Raw genomic sequence first — 14,200 nt, forward strand, 5'->3', positions numbered from 1 at the left:
CTGTGTTCTTCCAGAAACAGCACCACATATGTCTATAGGTTTTGTCTGGTAGTACAGTGGAACTCCATTGAGGTGGATGGAGCTGGGCTCCTTTAAAATTTCAAGAGTTCACCCACTCCTCTAACTTTATGATGACTTCTCACATAAGGGAACAAGTTATTGTATGTGTTTTACTCGATGACCCGTCTATTGGAGATCTCCCTATTTTTAAAAGGTCAGAAAAGACATAAATGACTATACCCATGGGTTGAAGTACTTTTTTGTACCGTGGGAGGAAGGAGAATCTGCTAGTTGCCCACCAGTTTTAAATTCAGAGGGGTAGTTAGTAGAAAAACTGCTTCAAACCAAAACAAAAAAAAAACTAAAATACCTAAATATATGAACTTTCAGCCTAAAGGATGTAAATGAGGGAGTGTAAGTGAGTGTGTGGTGTAAGTGAGTGGGTGTAAGTGAGTGTGTAGTTTAAGTGAGGGGGTGTGGGTAAGTGAGGGGGTGTAAATGAGAGGGTGTAAGAGTAAGTGAGTGTGTAAGTGACAGGGGTTAAATAAGGGGGTGTAAGAGAATAAGTGAGAGTGTAAGTGAAGCGAATCAGTGTGACCTGTGAGCGATTTAAAAGAGAGATTTTACTAAATTAATAAATTTTAAGTTGCAAATGGGCAGAGGCATGTGAGTGGTTGTGAACAGAGAGAGGCACGTGAGTGGTTGCATATGGACAGAGGCATGTGAACGGTAGCGAATGGGCAGAGGCACATGAGTGGTTGCGAACAGACAGTGGCAAGTGAGTGGTTGCGAATGGCCAATGGGCACATGAGTGGTGGCGTATGGTCAGAGGCAAGTGAGGGGTTGCGAATGGGCAGAGGCACATGAGTGGTTGCGAATGGGCAGAGGCACAAGAGTGGTTGCGAATGGGCAGAGGCACATGAGGGGTTGCAAATGGGCAGAGGCACATGAGGGGTTGCAAATGGGCAGAGGCACATAAGTGGTTGCAAATGGGCAGAGTCATGTGAATGGTTGCACATGGGCAAAGTCACATGAGTGGTTGCAAATGGGGAAAGTCACGTGAGTGGTTGCAAATGGGCAAAGTCACGTGAGTGTTTGCGAATGGGCAGAGGCACGTCAGTGGTTGCAAATGGTCAGAGGAACGTGAAGAGCGTGATCTAGATTATTTTTGTTACTTATGCAAGCAAATTTGTAGATACCCCCTAGAACGTGCTCCATGCTTGACAATGTCGTCCAGTGTGCTACTTGTGCAATGTATGCAGTCCTTGATCAGCCAATCGAGGGTGTATACTGTTGCGCAAGAAGCATGCACGTTGCACATTTGGAAGCTCAAATCCTGGATCTAAATGAGCGACTTACCCTTTGACTGCCAGGGAGATGACTGGCTCCAGTAAGAAGGGGAAGGGGAGCACAGGGCAGGCTAGACAGGTCCTAGTTGTGGGGGACTCAATTATAAGGGGAACAGACAGGGCAATATGCCACAAAGACCAGGATCATCAAACGGTGTGTTGTGTTCCTGGCTCTTGAGTGCGACACATCGTAGATCGGGTTGATATATTACTGGGAGGGGTTGGTGAGGATCACCATTTGCACCAATGGCAAAGTTAGAGGTCAATGGAGGACCCTCAAAACCAATTTCAGGGATCTAGGATCTAAGCTTAGGGTGAAAAACCTCCAAGGTAGTTTTCTCGGAATTACTACCTGTACCACAAGCTACACCAGAAAGGTAGTGGGAGATTAGAGAGGTAAACAAGTGGCTCCAGAGTTGGTGTAAGCAAGAGGGGTTTGTGTTCCTAGAAAACTGGGCTGACTTTGCTGTCGGCTACAGGCTCTACCATAGGGACTAGCTGCATCTCAATGGGGAGGGTGCAGTTGTGTTGGGGGAGAAGATGGATATGTAGTGGCCCAGTGGGTCCTACAGAACACTCACACCAACACTAGTCCTGTCTCAACTGTCTATGTTCCGTTCATGGACATAGAAGATGCCCTCTGTAGGAGAGACCCTGTTTCTCCCCTTCTCTCCACTAAGCCTAGAACTTAGCTCCGATGTCAGATGGTGTCCTATTGGCTGATAGTCAGCTACAATCTCACTGGTGCAGAGTCCAATGGTGGGAAAGCCACAACATAAGTCTCTATGCAAGAGTGGGAGGAGTCCAGAAAGTGTGGAAAAGAAATAGAGGAGATAAAAGGCGGAGTCAGTGAGCAGTTAGCCAGGAGTAAGAGAGGTGTGGTTGTAGTCCAGTCGTGTCAGTGAGGAGGAGGTATGCGTACAGAAGTAAGTCAGGAGTGCAGCACGTTTCTTCCGAGGTTGAGCGTGGTGTAAACCCATTCCCTTGGCATCCCACGACAGAGGAAATGAGAACCTTTCTGAGGTTAGCCTTTTACTAACAGTAAGTCATAGCTACCCAGTGAATTCAAAGCCAGGATTAGCTTTACAGCCACTGTACCCTCTGCTTCATCTACACTTCACCGAAACTTAAATCAACCCTTCATCTAGAATAACTAGTGGGGATTGTCTGTCAAGTCAGTTTATAGGAAAGGAAAGGAGAAAGAGTATTGAAGTCAGGTCCTAATCAAGTCAAAGGTTACTGTATTTCCCTTCATGTTCAATTGCCTGCCTAGTACTGCATTTCCATGTACCTGTTCAAAGTACCTTTGTGGATAATTGTAAATTCAATTATATTGCAAAATATCAGTCAGTAAATCTGCGTACTCCCAGATCCCTAACCTACTACTGGACTCAACTCATTTATTTCATCATCATTACATCCCGAGGGTCCAGTTGAAGTACTGACGTCACCATGACAAAACAGGCCTTCCTGCCACCCGTACTATGGTACGTTCTGTGGGTCATTGCAGCTAGAAGGTTGGAGGAGTGTTGAAAGTAGGGACTGGGGGGAAGGGCAACAAGAGCAATAAGGGGGAAGACAGTTTAGACAGTGACCTGGGACCAAATAATGGTAATGGGGGGATTGAGCAGGAGGTGGGGTTACTCACTTAGGAGGTGATAGGACTATAGGTAGCATGATAAATATAAAGAATAACAACAAGCGTATAAATTGTATGGCAACAAATGCAAGAAGTCTGATCAGTAAAGTGGGGAGATTGAAGCGAGAATTTCTGAAGAAAAGTATGACATAGTAGGAATAAGAGCAGTGAGACTGTGGAACTCTCTGCCTGAGGACGTTGTGATGGCTAAATCCATAGAGGAGTTTAAAGGGGTTGTCCCGCGCCGAAACGGGTTTTTTTTTTTTTCAATAGCCCCCCCGTTCAGCGCGAGACAAACCCGATGCAGGGGTAAAAAAAAAACTGGATAGTACTTACCCGAATCCCCGCGCTGCGGTGACTTCTTACTTACCTTGCTAAGATGGCCGCCGGGATCTTCACCCACGGTGGACCGCAGGTCTTCTCCCATGGTGCACCGTGGGCTCTGTGCGTTCCATTGCCGATTCCAGCCTCCTGATTGGCTGGAATCGGCACACGTGACTGGGCGGAGCTACGAGGAGCAGCTCTCCAGCACGAGCGGCCCCATTCAGAAGGGAGAAGACCGGACTGCGCAAGCGCGTCTAATTGGGAGATTAGACGCTGAAATTAGACGGCACCATGGAGACGAGGACGCTAGCAACGGAACAGGTAAGTGAATAACTTCTGTTTGGCTCATATTTAATGCACAATGTACATTACAAAGTGCATTAATATGGCCATACAGAAGTGTATAACCCCACTTGCTTTCGCGGGACAACCCCTTTAAGAGGGACTAGATGCCTTTCTACAGCGCTATGACATTACAGGATATAGACATTAAATAACCAGCGGGGTTGTTGATCCGGGTCTTGCAGTCAGGTAGAAACTTTCAAGCGTTGATCCAGGGATTATTCTGACTGCCATTATGGAGTCGGTAAGGAATTTTCCCCCCAAATATGCTGAATTGGCTTCTGCCTCATTAAAGGTTTTTCGTCTTCCTCTGGATGAACAAAGGGTGGGGTGGAAACAGGCTGAACTAGATGAACATTGTCTCCCTTCAGCCTAACAGACTATGTTATTATGTTGTGAGTTCTCTTCAGAGGTAATGCGAACAGCTCCATGGCCAGACTGGAACTCAGGCAGATCCGGCTTTATGACTAGCCCTTGTATAAAACACTTCAACTGATAACAACTTGATTCATTTTATTCCTTTCCCCACACTGCCAATTACCTTCTATCCCTCAGAGACTTCTAACCCTGGTGCTGGAGTGGAGACTGTAAACCTGATAAGTAAACCTACAACAGTTTCGTTATGTATGTAAATAAGGTCCCATGGTGCCTCGTGTCCCATTACAGGTGCGACAGATAACAGCAAGCTGGAGAGGAACTTCTTAAGACCCCTGTTGTGGTTACTGCAAAATTAATTTATCCAAATAAATGGTCTTGTAGCATAAAATACGATTCAAACAACTGCAGCGTCTTCACCAACACACAAAGCCCAGCTATAACGGAGGACGAGCTCGCGCCTTAAAGGGGTTTGGTCATTATAAAAAAAAAAATTCCATACTTACTAGAGATGAGCGAGCATGCTCGTCTGAGCATTAGCATACTTGAAAGTACTCATTACTCAAGCGAGCACCACACGGTGTTCGAGAAATTTTACCCTCTCCTCCCCACATATTTAGCAGCTTTTTTAGTCAATGGCTTTAGGAAGGCTTTGGCACCTCCTGCTATGACATGCCAACCCTGTGCACATCTATAGCAGTGACTGGCTGGCTGGACCAGGTGACCTAGGATCATAAAAACTCAGGTCATCTGATGCTCGCCTCACACAGAGGCTGGAATAGCTGCGGGACAGAGCTGCTGTGAATGAGGGAGAGCGTCAGTGTAGGTCAGAAGGAACGTTTAGGCAGGGATCCATCTTCAAAGAACCCAACAGTCCTTTTTAGGACTACAACTCCACTTTTGTGCTTCATCAGTTTGGCTGCCTGGGACCAGTAGTGCGCACATAGCATTGACAAGCATCCCGGCTGTATGCTGCATACTGTTACTGGTTCTATACAGTATACTGCTACTGGTGTACACAGACTATATAGGAACTAACAAAACTCCTCTCATTTTTTATTTTTTTATTTGTTTTTGGCTAAAAGCATTTTCATAATAGGCCCAAGTGTGCGTCCTCTGAATCCGCACAAACAAACAATAATCCAGTGGTAGACTGGATTGCTCTTCAGTCTACCACTAAGGCTGGAGACTATATCTGTGTTCTGTGTCCTTCTTTGTTATTTTTCATGGGGGATGGGGAATTTTTCCTAGGCTTGGCGAGATTGTTCACTAGGGCTTTATATATCTGAGCTTCAATTAGTCAGTTTTCCACCCAGTCAGACAGGGACAGCATAGTGGAGAATATTCTAATCTACTAATTTGAGTATTTTTGTAACACTCTTATTTTTGAGTGCTTTACTTTATTTCAGCTACTCCATACTGCTCTACTTTTTTTCAGTTGTTCTGGAGGCGCACAAATGTCGCTTTTCATATTTAGACAACAAGTACTCCAAACATCCTCCTTTTGAGCCATTTGTAAAACTTTCCAAAGGTTCTATTTTTTCATGGGTTCCTGATGAGTCGCTCTCGTGACGAAACGTGTAGAACCACGAACTGAACCGGGATCTGAACATGAATTACATGTTGTAACCCTATCTAAACCTCTAGCAAACCGACTTGTTGGTCCAATTCACTGAACCCAATATCCATGTTGAGTTTGAACCAGAATTCGATTCGCCACTCGAACTTTTTCCTTATCTCCATTTGGAGTTGGCTCCTCAGACTAGGGGTTAAACTGCTTTAGGTCGTGTTATATGCTGACCCCACACTTTTGTCGCAGTCCTGAATATTTCTAAACAAAGGGAGTTAATGACCAGTCCTCCAATGCCCCTATTTAAGCATTGCAACTAGAGATGAGCGAACGTGCTCTTTTAAAAGAATTACTCGATCGAGCATCGCTTTTTTTCGAGTAACTGCCTAATCGGTCAAAAAGACTCGGGGGGGGGGGGGGGGCGCCGCTGGTGAGCGGGGGGTTGTGGGAGGGAGGGGGGAGAGAAAGAGAGAGGGCATCCCCCTGCTCCCCCCTGTTCCCCCCTGCAACCCCCGCTCCACCCCGCCGCCCCCCGCGCCCCCTGAATCTTTTTGCCCGAGTAGGCAGTTACTCGAAAAAAGCGATGCTCTATCGAGTAATTGTCCTAAACGAGCACGTTCACTCATCTCTAATTGCAACACCTCACACCTATGATGAGCCATGCAATCTCTATATACGATTCCTGAGTATTATCCTCCCACAGTGCCGTTTTCTACCCGACAGGGTGGTTACTCACGATTTTGTACTTTTAGAGAGCTGGAGACATATATATTGTTCACCACCTCTTTTACATTACCAGAAATAAGTTCACACTGGCACCCTAGTCATTATTACATAGGTGAAAGGGGAGAGATCTGTAGGCTATTGTCAAGACTATGCTCCAAAATGCTCAAGTGCTCGTTGCTCGAGTCAAACTTTTCGTAATGCTCGAGAGCTCGTTTCGAGTAATGAACCCCATTGAAGTCACTGGGGGACTTGAGTATTTTTGTATGGGACCGATGCTCTGCATAGGGGATGACTTGTGAAACACCAGAAAACATCAGAAAGTCATGGAAACACCACAGAAATGGATAGGGAATGGCAGGGGCAGCATGCATGGCTGCATGTGAGGCTCCCAGGTCCCACTATTAAGCCAAAATGGGGGCAAGAGCCTGGCTGTCACCCCCTTAACAATTTACTTGGGACAAACCCTCATTAGCAAAGCACACGCGCTGGCACATCTTAGCTAAGCACCATACTACCTGCGACCGCCTCGGCCCACATTTCTGCCCAATTAATTTTTTGTATGTGTCAGATAGTTGAACAATGCAATGGGGAAGCCTTTGTGCACCCACTGTAAAGGCAAGCCCCTGGAACCCAGGGACAGTATTAAACAGGAAGAAAAGAAAGTGTCCAAACATGGCAAAGTTTCACCCTGCCCAGGACCTCAGCCTCGGCTCACATTTCTGCCCAATTCATTCTTTGTATGTGTCAGATAGCTGAACAATGCAATGGGAAAGCCTTTGTGCACCCACAGCATAGGCAAGCCCAAAGAACTGAAAGATGGTATTACACATGAGGAAAACAGAGTACTCAAACATGGCAGAGTTTCACCCTGCCAAGGACCTTGGCCCACATTTCTGCCTTAGTCAGTCAGTGCTTTTGTGCCAGACAGGTAAAAACACGGCAATGGAAAGTCTTTGTGCACCCACAGCATAGGCGAGCCCAAGGAACTAAAATATGGTATTACACATGAGAAAAACAGAGTGCCCAAACATGGCAGAGTTTCACCTCGCCAAGGGCCTTGGCCCACATTTCTGCCCTTTTCAGTCAGTGTATTTGTGCCAGATAGGTAAAACACTGCAATGGGAAAGCCGTCTGAACCCTAGCCAAGTCAGTCAGTGTATTTCTGCCAGACAGGTAAAACAACACAATGGGAAGTCTTTGTGCACCCACAGCATAGGCAAGCCCATGAAGCTCAAAGACGGTATTACACATAAAGAAATTAGAGCACCCAAACAAGGCAGTTTTACCCTGCCAAGGACCTCAGCTTCGGCTCACACCCTCAGTAATCGTGGGCATAAAGCGGACTCGGATGCTAGTACAGCTGTGAACGTCTCTTTAAATCAGTTATGGTTGCTTCCATCGCTCCAAAGACTGGATGAACCACAAAAAAGTTCCACAGGACAAACGTGGTGCAGTTGATTCTTCCCCCCCCAGGACCTTGGCCTCTGCCCACACCCTCAGTAATCGTGGGCTTCAAGCGGATTCGGATGCTTGTGCAGCTGTGAACGTCTCATTAATTCAGTAACGCTCCTTTTGTTTGGCCCAAACCACTGTCTCAGATAACTGTGGTAACACGAGAGAAAATACGTATTGCCCAGTGCTGATCCCGAGACCCCAAGCAGGAGGAGGAGGTGGCATAATAAGGCCTAGAAACCATGACCGAAGTAGGACCTGCAATACTCTGTGTGGGAAGTACGTGAGTGGGCCCTGGGTCAGATTCGGTTCCAGCCTCCACCTTGTGTGACCCAAGGTGCTGTGAGTTAAATAGCTATGGGAAATCCATGAGTCCCCACACACTTCATTCTGTGTATGTGTCAGGCAGCTGAACACCGCAATGGGAAACCTTTGTGCACCCACAGTATAGGCAGACCCCAGTAACATTTCTGTAGCGAGAGTAAAGGTAAACCCCTCAAACCTTTCAGTAGCAAGTGTATAGGCGGACCGCAGTAACATTTTTGTAGCAAGAGTATAGGTGAACCCCTCAAACCTTTCAGTACCAAATGTATAAGCGGACCCCAGTAACATTTCTGTAGCAAGAGTATAGGCGGACCCCAGTAACATTTATGTAGCAAGAGTATAGGCGGACCCCAGTAACATTTCTGTAGCAAGAGTATAGGCGGACCCCAGTAACATTTCTGTAGCAAGAGTATAGGCGGATGCCTGTAACATTTCTGTAGCAAGAATGTAGGCGAACCCCTGAAACATTGGTGTACCAAGAGTATAGGCGAACACCTGAAAAATTAGTTAGATAACAGTATAGGCAAGGGCCTGAAAAATTGGTGTACCAAGAGTACAGATATACCCCTGAAAAATTGCTCAACCGTGAGGGCAGGTGAAACCCATAAACACTTTTTAAATATACAGCTCGCTGTTGCTTAATTTATAGCAGAGCCTGGAGGCAGCCTTGTGAAAAAAATTGGTTTCTGTTAAAGTTTAAATACTTTTGAAACTTGGAAAAATTGTAAAAAACTTTTAAACAGAGCCTTTTGGGCCGCAGAAAAATTGGCAGTTCAGCGTGATGACATGCTGTTTTAGGAGGAGGAGTGGGAGGAGGAGTAATAATATCCAAGAGTGATTGATGAAGCTAATTCCCCCTTTTTTGTGGTCATAGAGGATGCACTTTTCTCCTGTTGCAGCGAAAAGAATCATTGGGTTCCGCTGCTTTCCACCAGTGGAGAAGAGAAGTCTGGGGAAATCCAGCCTTTATAAGTGTAAGCATGTCGGCATTGGCAGTTGACAGGCGGGTACGCTTATCCGTGATGATTCCCCCCGCTGCACTAAACACCCTATCTGACAAGACGCTAGTGGCAGGGCAGGCCAGCACCTCCAGGGCGTACGGCACAAGTTCATGCCATGTGTCCAGCTTTGACACCCAATAGTTGTATGGAGCAGAGGCATCACAGAGGACGGTAGTACGATTGGCTACATACTCCCTCACCATCCTTTTAAAGTGCTCCCTCCGACTCTGCCTTGACTGGGAAGTGGTGACACAGTCTTGCTGGGGAGCCATAAAGCTGGCAAAGGCCTTAAAAAGTGTTCCCCTGCCTGCGCTGGACATGCTGCCTGTTCCCCTCGTCTCCCCTGCTACTTGGCCCTCTGAACTGTGTTTTCTGCCACCAGTGTTGTCAGATGGGAACTTTAGCATCACTTCGTCCACGAGGGCCCAGGGACTCTCGTACCCCTTTCCCCTTCGGGAATGAGAGTGGAAAGGTTCTCTTTATACCGTGGGTCTAGAGGGGTGTACACCCAGAATCCGTGTTGGCCAGAATGCATCTAATGCGAGGGTCACGGGAAAGGCAGCCTAACATGAAGTCAGCCATGTGTGCCAGGGTCCCAGTACGCAACACATCGCTGTCCTCACTAGGAGGATGACTTTTAGGATCCTCCTCCTCCTGTTCAGCCCATACACGCTGAACAGATGAGAGGCAAGCAGCATGAGTACCCTCTGCAGTGTAGCCAGCTTTCTCTTCCTCCTCCTCCTGCTCCTCCTCCCCCTCTCCCCTCCTCCTCCTCCTTCAAAACACGTTGAGATATAGACATGAGGGTGGTCTGGTGATCAAGCGTCATACTGTCCTCCCCCGTCTCCTGTTCCAACCGCAAAGCGTCGGCCTTTATGCTTAGCAGTGAACTTCTCAGCAAGCAAAGCAGCGGGATGGTAACGTTAATGATGGCCGCATCGCCGCTCACCATCTGGGTAGACTCTTCAAAGTTTACGAGGACCTGGCAGATATCTGCCTTCCATGCCCACTCCCCAGTAAAGAATTGCAGAGGCTGACTACCACTCCGCCACCCATGTTGCAGCTGGTATTCCACAATTGCTCTACGCTACCCGTACAGCCTGGCCAACATGTGCAGTGTAGAATTCCAGGGTGTGGGCACGTAGCACAGCAGTCGGTGCTCTGGCAGCTGAAACCGATGTTGCAGAGTCCTCAGGGTGGCAGCATCCGTGGTTGACTTGCGGAAATGTGCGCAGACATGGCACACCTTGCCGAGCAGGTCAGACATGTGGGGGTAGTTTTTCAGAAACCGCTGAACCACCAGATTAAAGATGTGGGCCAGGCATGGCACGTGTGTGAGGCTGCCGAGCTGCAGAGCGGCAACCAGGTTACGGCCGTTGTCACACACGACCATGCCCGGTTGGAGGCTCAGCGGCGAAAGCCAGAGGTCGGTCTGCTCTGTCAGACCCTGCAACAGCTCGGGGACCGTGTGCTAATTATCACCTAAGCTGATTAGTTTCAGCACCGCTTGCTGACGCTTGCCTACTGCTGTGCTGCCGCGCGCTACCGACTGCTGGCGACATGCTCACACTTCTTAATTGAGAGGTAGATGTGGTGGAGAAGGAGGAGGGTGAGAGTTTGGAGGAGGTGGCATAAAATGCTGCAGATACCAGCACTGAGATAGGACCCGCTATTCTGGGTGTGGGTAGGACGTGAGCGGTCCCAGGCTCTGACTCGGTCCCAGCCTCCAGCAAGTTCACCCAATGTGCCATCAGAGAGATATAGTGGCCCTGCCCGCCAGTACTTGGTTAAGTGGACCTTCCCAGTAACAGCGTTGGGGAGGGCACGATTTATGCTGCAGGAGACGTGCTGGTGTAGGGCGGGGACGGCACACTGGGAAAAATAGTGGCAACTGGGAACCGAGTAGCGTGAGACCGCCGCCGCCATCATGTTTTTTAAAAGCCTCCGTTTCCACAAGCCTATACGGCAGCATCTCCAGGCTGATTAATTTGGCGATTTGGCAACGTTTAAAAATTGTGCATGCGGGTGGGTGGCGGCATATTTCCACTTTCGCTCCAACGCTTGTGTTAGCGACAGCTGAAGGCTACGCTGATAGACATTGCTGGATGGATTGGAGGACGGTGGAGGTGAGGGTGTGGGTGCAGGCCGGGAGGCACTCGTGCCTGCGTTCTAGAAGGGGGATTGTATCTGTGTGGCAGGTTGTGGCACAAGGGAAGAGGCAGTGGTGTGACTCGGAGGTGGTGAATGGCCTTCGCCCCACCTTGTGGGGTGTTTGGCCATCACATGTCTGCGCATGCTGGTGGCGGTGAGGCTGGTAGTGGTGGCTCCCCGGCTGATCTTGGTGCGACACAGGTTGCATACCACTGTTTGTTGGTCGTCCGCGCTCTCACTAAAAAATCATCCACACCTTTGAACACCTAGCCCTCTGCACAGAGGCTTACCGCGAGGGGGTGCTTTGGCAAACAGTTGGGGGATTCTTCACTCTGGTCCTGCCTCTTCTCCTGGCCAGTCCACTGCCTCTTCCAACCTGCCCTGCGGCTGCACTTGCCTCCCCCTCTGAAGCCCTGTCCTCAGTAGGCTTAGCAAACCAGGTGGGGTCAGTCGCCTCATCGTCCAGCTGCTCTTCCTCCGATTCCTCTGTGCGCTCCTCCCTCGGACCTACTGCCCTTACTACTACCTCACTGACAGACAACTGTGTATCATCATCCACAAAAAGCTCTTGAGACAGTTGCCGGAAGTCCCCAGCCTCATCACCTGGTCTCTGGCAACTTTCCAAAGGTTGGGCATTGGTTAACGACAAACTCTTCAGGTGAGAGAGGAGCCGTTTTTTCCCACTCATGGCAGGGACCCGAGAACAGTTCCTGGGAGTCTGCCTGCTCAGAATATGTCATTTTCATTGAGTGAGAAGGCTGGGAGGAAGGAGGAGCAGCCAGAGGATTCAGCGTTGCAGTCCCTAGGCCGGGAGTAGTGGACTGCGTAGAAGACTGGGTGGTCGATATTGCTGGACGTGTTTTCTGCAATCCACGACAGGACCTGCTCGCACTGCTCTGTTTGTAATAAAGGTCTACCACGCGGAACCACAAATTGTGATATGAAGCTGGGGAGGCCAGAAACTTGCTTCTCTCCTTATCCCTCAGCAGCCAGTTGTGATTCACCCCGCCCAGGAACTCAGCCTGTTCCCACACTCTCACTTGGACGCCCGCGTCCGCGTCCACGTCCTCGACCGTTACCCGTACTCCTCATTATTGCGGATTAAGAATAGAGCAGGGGCCAAATAAGTTACCCCACTGTACAGCGCTGACAACTGTGGCTTAATTCACCACACACAGAGACTTGTAGACAGCGGAGGCTCTATGCTGTGACCAGAAAAAATTAAACCACTGTCTTGTGCAGATACCTAGGGGTAATTTACCGCTCACAGAGACTTGTAGATAAGAGAGGCTGTATGGAGTGGGAGAAGACTCTAAAGCCAGTGGATAGTGCTGGTAACTGCGGCTATCTCAAGCCCCCCAAGGAAAGGGTATTGTGAGATGCTCTGCACAGTGGCAGACCTAAAATACTTTGCAGTGGCCTAGAAAATATTACAGTACTGGTAAACGGTGAGACCTCGGAGTTATGCAATGCAGGCTGAGAATGCTATAACTGAAAGGCTGGGACAGGCCTAGATGCGTAATACAAAAGTTGGTGGACGACTGCTCCCAGCAAGCCACAACTATAATGCACACGGTGAGATGTAACCCTAAGAAGGGCCGTTGCGGTTCTTGCACAGAGGATCAGGAGGACTGTAAAACTTTCCCTATATAAGTAGCTGTGACCCTACACTCCGCCTTATGCACTGCACACACAGAACGGTATAACTGAAATACTTTGCAGTAGCCTAGGAAATTTTAGAGTGCAGTTTCACAGTGAGAGCTTGTTGTATGGCACTGTAGTCTGAGAATGCTATAACTGAAAGGCTGGTAACAGGCCTAGATGCGTAATACAAAAGTTGGTGGATGACTGCTCCCAGCAAGCCACAACTATAATGCACACAGTGAGATGTAGCCCTAAGAAGGACCGCTGGGGTTCTTGCATAGAGGATCAGGAGGACTGTAAAACTTTCCCTATATAGGCAGCTCTGTCCCTGAACTCTGCGTAATGCACTGCAGACTGAGAACGCTATAGCTGAAATGGCCTGCACGGCCCGAGATGCTTAAAAAAAAATTGGTGCACTACTGCTCCAAGCCAGCCACAACTATAATGCACACGATGAGGAGTAGCCCTAAGAAGGATCATTGTGGTTCTTGAACACAGGATCCTACGCTAAAATTATCCATGTATAAGCAGCGGCACTTTCCCTAACCTCTGCCAGCATGCGTCTGAGTCGAGCTGCGGACGGGACCAGTTTAAGTAATCGGCGGTCACCTGATCGGCTAAGCCACTCACTGCTGTTAGCGGGCAGAGGGCTGGCATGTCACAGCAGGAAGTGGTAATGCCTTCCCCCCATGCTTATTAGCTAGAAAATGGCACTAAACATGCAAGGAAGGAAATGCAATTTACTCGAGTACCGTGTGGTGTACGTCTCGAGTAACGAGCATCTCGTGTACCCTAATACATCAAGCTCGGACGAGTGTGCTCGCTCATCTCTAGTTAGCACCTTTTTTGTAGGTGCTCAAGATAGTACATAGCCTACTGCTAGCGTATATGCACGTGGGTGATGCAACTTTCTTGCATCAGCCTCACTTGATACAAACAAATACCCTACTCTCTCGCTCAAAAATCTTTCAGGTTCTGCAATCTTGGTAAAAAAAATTCTTCTTTTTAAAATGGGTTGTTTTCTTCATAAACAATGTAGAAGTACTGGCCTCTGAGTCCCCCCTATGCTGGTGTTTGTGGCTAATGATATGCTGCGATGGAGGTGGCATGGGATGGTACTTACAATCAACTATTAATTTGTCTGCGATTTGTCAGCTATGAAGCACAATTTTAAAAGGGTCACACGGCATACGGAAACATATCTCAGCCTGGTGTCTATCTTTGGCCACTAATTTCTTTACAGTTCATGCTGTCTTTCCCCGGGGCACTGGTTAACAAGCCCCTCGGGGAGAGGCAGGGGCTG

The sequence above is a fragment of the Eleutherodactylus coqui genome, chromosome 9 (assembly GCF_035609145.1).
Source record: "Eleutherodactylus coqui strain aEleCoq1 chromosome 9, aEleCoq1.hap1, whole genome shotgun sequence".
In the NCBI taxonomy this organism is placed as follows: Eukaryota; Metazoa; Chordata; class Amphibia; order Anura; family Eleutherodactylidae; genus Eleutherodactylus; species Eleutherodactylus coqui.